Below are 5,555 nucleotides of genomic sequence, written 5' to 3' on the forward strand. Positions count from 1 at the left end.
AAGTCAATCAAAATGAAAAGAAAATGAGTTAATTAGCAGCAAACACAGATCACTAATTAAGGGTTTGAATAAAAACCTGCAGCCACTGTGGGCCTCCAGGATCGGACATGGGGACCCCTGCCCTAGACTACTAAAACAATAGCTGGGACAGAATAGGGGAGGACATCTACAAAAGCTGTGCACTGTGGTATCAAGGAGATTGTAACTCATTGAACAACCTTGTGTAATAAGCTGACCTGGTGTCATTTTTCAAAAAGGCACAGGTCTGAGAATGTTATGTTATAATGCCTAACCAAACAAACCTCCCTAGAATGCCCACATGACATCATCTCCAGCTTTTCTCACCTCCAGCAGAGTTCATGTGGGATATTTCTTGAAGCATTAAATACAGTTATTTTCTCACTCTTCATGGATCATTTCCTCCCTGTAGGCATAGTCAACAATGCTAGGGGTGATGTACAGGATACAACTTGGCAAATGTAAAATGCTTTTTTTAAAAAATCCCATAACTAGCTCTATGTGAATAAACAGTTTTTCTGAAATGTTTTTGTGATAATTTATCTTATATTAGTTAATTGTTCTTTCAGCCTGCATTTAAGCAAACAGGACCACTGATATGATACACCAAAAGCAAACAACTCTGAATGAGGACTGAGGATTTGGGGTATGGGACTAAGATCATTAGTCCAAAGGCAATTAAAATGAATTAAATAAAAAGGGAGAATACTGCCTATGACATTAAACTTAAGTGTAAGTGTGTAAGCATATTAATGAATAAAAGGAATTTAACCTATTTGTCACTCTTATTTAAATAATATGTAGCTCCAAAGTAGACAATACAATACAGTCTTAAGATCAAAAAAATAACTCATTTAGGTGTTCATAAGTGGAAAACTACTGTACTGTGACAGTAAGCATTAAGAAAAAATGCAAATTTTCAAAATTCCCTCCTTAATACTAAAGATAGAATAATAGTTTATAATAAATCAGTGATAAATGACAGACACTGACTTTGCTATGATTAACTATTTTTTTAAATTTGTCAGATGAAGCTTTGGGTTAGTTTAAGGAATAAAATTATTTAATAAATGGCAACAGGACCTGCCTTAGCCAGAGGTCTCAACCATAGTTCTAAGTGTTTAATTCAACCAAGGGCTTCATCAAAAGCAAATAAATACTGGATAATGAACCTTACACTTCATTAGAAATGGTTTGCATTAGCCCACTGCCTGCAACCTACAAACTGCACAAGATTCTTCTTGCAGCATTTAGCCTTTTCAATTCTAGCACTTTGTTATGCACCCCAATTAAGATGCTGAGCTCTTGATAGCTTTTTTTTTCATACTAAGTTACCTTTTAACAAAAGTGTCCAATCATTTGTGCCTGCATTCATTATGAAAACCTACTCTAATTCAATATAGAAAGGGTGAAAAAAAATGATACTGACCTGACACAATCCAAATTGCAAAATATTTTATGAATATTCTCAAGTCACTAAATATAAACAGAAATGCATTTTTGATCTGGCAGAACAAGAGCAGGAACAAGCCATATCTATACTAATAAAAGGCAAAGCCCTCACTGACTGACTCACTCACTCATCACTAATTCTCCAATTTACCGTGTTGGTAGAAGGCTGAAATTTGGCAGGCTCATTCCTTACAGCTTACTTACAACAGTTAAGCAGGTTTCATTTCGAAATTCTACACGTAACGGTCGACAACGTCCGCCATGTTGAACTTTCTTATTTATGGCCCCATCTTCAAAAAATTTGGTAGGCGGCTTCCCTGCGCTAACCGAAACCAATGTAAGTACTTAATTCGGTGGTATGACGCCACTGTCGGCCTCCATATTGAACTTTCCAATGGTCTTTGTTATTTATGGGCCCATCTTCCAAGAAATTTGGTACGCAGGTTCCCAACGCTAACTGAATCCTACTTACGTCCATAGCCTGCAGCTCGGTCACCGTGTGAGGCGGCGTTGGGTCCCCCATCCCAACACCTCCCATGTTGTTAGCTGCCTGCCTATATAAGGCCGCCCGTCGCTACAGTCTCTACATTCCCTTCCTTGCTTTGCCACGGGATTCACGTCTCCCTGCTGATAACTACAGCCTTTTTATTTAATCCACGGCTTCTCCGCTGTTTTATTGTTCGTGTATTATGATTATAGTTATTGTGTAGGTATTTTAGACTTACTTTACATTGTTCAGGTACCCATTTCCTTTATCGTTCCAACCATACCCCTATTAACATGTCTATTGAGGTGATCACCATCAATCAAAGAACTGTCACTTACCGAGTGGTTTCCATACCCAGAGATGGCACCTACCTTTTCCATTCTCTTTGTTACATATTGCACGGCCATATCAGGTTTACTCTTGATATCCGGAGGAACATTGTGTGTCTTATGTATTGAATGACTGGGACAGGTTCAAGGTGTGGACTGATGACGGTACAGGAGATGATTATACTACACAGGAGCACTAGAAGAGTGAAATGCTTAAGCCCTTCACCTATGCATCTGCATGCGAGTTGATGGCTTCCACTGAATTGTTCGGTTGTCGCTTTCAAGTGTACCGAAATGGCCAAATATTTTAACCTTTGGACAACCGCCAATGCCTCTTAAATATCTTAGACTCACAGGTGACGATTTGAGTAGTGGACACTTTGATGTTTAGGAATGTTTAAACTCTCAAAAGCTGGATGTGAAGTTAAAAATGAAACTGGTTGTATACTTACAACGCTTGACAGATGTCGAATGTCTGGTCAACACAAGTCCTAAAAATACTGTCATAATTGAAACAAACCATGAAACTCAAACCGATTATGACAGCAGCAATCCAAGCTGTGAGATTTGAGACAAGATTGCTTTTCACATGGCCAACTGTATGTTGCATGCTCAAGAGTAAGCTCAGTGCACAGCTTGGTCATATTACAACCAGAGGGCCGAACTGACAATGTGGTATACAAAGAGATCCTTAACAAATAATTATTGGTATATTTCCCTCAGTTTAAAAATGTTTAATTTTCTTCTTAATAAAAATTTTAAGGCAGTACTACGCCGCTGCAAAGCGCGGGTATTTTGCTAGTCGTAAATAAGAGCAACAACTGTCTTCAACACTAAATAAATAAATCGGCATTTGCAGTGATCTGGAAAGCAAGCTTCAGATTACTGGGTTTTGCACTTCTCTATACAGCCATGCGCACTGGAAATGGTAACGACTTCATAATCGGTTATCTCTTAAGAACCTGAAGAAAACATCTTTAGTGGAGCAAGGGTCCATTGCTATGATTTTCATAATTACAGCTAAACAGCAGCACAGAATTTTTCAACACAGAGTATAGCTAGTTGATGTTTTTTTTCTCATTCTTATTCCTTGTATACTGTGGTTGTTACACTACAGTAGATGTATTCTGCAGAATCCTCCTCTGGATCTTGTGCTGCCCAAGTATAACATATACAGCTTTATATGTTAAGCAAAAATGAATTATTTTAAAATATTTCAATAACTGAATTCATCTCTACAGTGGGTAGCAGTAACCTTGTTTAAATCAACACACTGATCAAAAATAGATTTTAAACCACTCATTCTGAATACCTCTCTGCGTCTCTTCCTCCTTTAGCACTTCTGAATGCGAAAAGATCTTTTTCACCCTTTTTCAAATTAATTTGTAGATGGAAAACATAAGGTTTCAGAGAGAAGGCACTTGGGAGTAAACACAAGATATAATGGCTCTGACAGTGCTTCACAAGAATGAATCCAGGAAAAGGCCAGTCTTGCAAAAGAAAGATTATAGGGTGGTGTGTTATAATTTACAGCACATGGAATGGCTAGCTGTTTATGTCAGCGTTCGCCTATGAGGAAATGGGAGCATTCGCCAATTAGCTTTGAAGAGGCAGAAAGGTCCTCAAGAGTGAAATCCTTAGGCATGGTTTAGGATCTGTGATTAAAAGTAACTAGAAACAGAGGCATTGGGAGCATGCTAAAATTGGTTTAGAAATGTTAAACACGCTAAATTAGTTCATGAATATTAAATTTCCATCCATTCATTTTCTTAAGCTGCTTCATCCAGGTCACACAGAGAAATCCAAAAGGCTTAGTAACATTTTTTCCAAATTACATTTTTTTTGCTGGACTTTTCTTGATATATCTACCTGGTCTCACTCACATCTGAGTGCATTACCTACAATGACAAAAGACAACACATTTAAATGAAACCCATTACAAAAACATACAACTTTTTTTTTTTTTTTATCACAATGACTCCATCAGTATCAATGACTTTACATCAAGTCCTTCCTGTAAGCAACTATGTAGTTTGCATCTCTCTATTATTAAAAAAAAAAAAAATCTTGGAAGGCCTGGAAGGAGACGATACGTGATTTTCTCAGAGACACTTAAACGTCCCACAAGACAAGGCAGTGAGACAAAACGACAGCTGCTGTACAGGCTTTTAATAAGATCGACATGCAGCGCGACAAGCAGAACACGCAGCTCAGCAGCAGCAAGCCAGCTGCTGATCCGACCACATCTCCTTAGCATGCATTCAGCCCCCTCCCCCCTCCACAAAGTTAGCAGCAGAGACGTGAAGTGGCTGCCGTGTAGCGTGCCCCCACGGCTGGAGGGGGCGGGCGAGTGAAGCAAGTGGGGGGCAAAGCCCCCTAGTTTAGAAAAAAAAAATCCCAAACAGAGGCAGATTTGCATCCCAAACCATAACTTGCTTCAGACAACATAAAGCATGGCTGCCTCGCAGTAAAAAGATCATGGGTTCGCGTCCCGGGTCCTCCCTGCACAGTGAGCACTTTGAGTAAAAAATTATCACTATCGAAATATACAAGTTTTTGTGCTGAAGACTGTCTAACAATCCAGTGGACTTGAAGGTCAAATTACTGAGAAAATTTTCTAAAGGACCATTTATAAGTGGCAAGGTCAGAATAAAATGCTGTGTAAGCATAGAATCAAAGACCATGCCAGACTTGACACATACATTTTTCATATGACTAAAATTTATACAAATGTTTGGTTGCTCTGAGATTTGCAGTGCATCTTGTGATGGCTCTCCTGAAAAAAAGTAAAAGACTAATACATTTGGTGTATCTTATGCCAACAGAAATGTAAGCAAACAAAGAACTAATACTGTATGGTATGGCAGTCAACACCACACACACTTATTTAAAAAGGGCCAGTTTGGTTATAGGTTTCTTATATGTGACAAATAACAGTAAGTTTAACAAAACGATTAAATGTAAAATGCCACCTCTCTTACTATTTGAATAGGTTTATCCATGTACTGTATTTCACAGTTTAAAATGGAACTGGTAAATAAACAGGATCTCTTCTTTCATCACATGTTAAGTTCATTGTGCATGAGTTTTTGGACATACATTGTTATTTTATGTCCACAGGGAGTTCCATTACCGTTGTTTGCTTTTGCATCTCACCATTTGTACTTGGCAGTTAATTTAAGAAAAGCTGTTACAATCATAGATGCCCGATATAAACTGAATAGAAGTGCTCTTGGGGTTAGATTTATTTTAAATAATTAAGCATAATA

Source organism: Polypterus senegalus, chromosome 1 (assembly GCF_016835505.1).
Source record: "Polypterus senegalus isolate Bchr_013 chromosome 1, ASM1683550v1, whole genome shotgun sequence".
Taxonomy (NCBI): Eukaryota; Metazoa; Chordata; class Cladistia; order Polypteriformes; family Polypteridae; genus Polypterus; species Polypterus senegalus.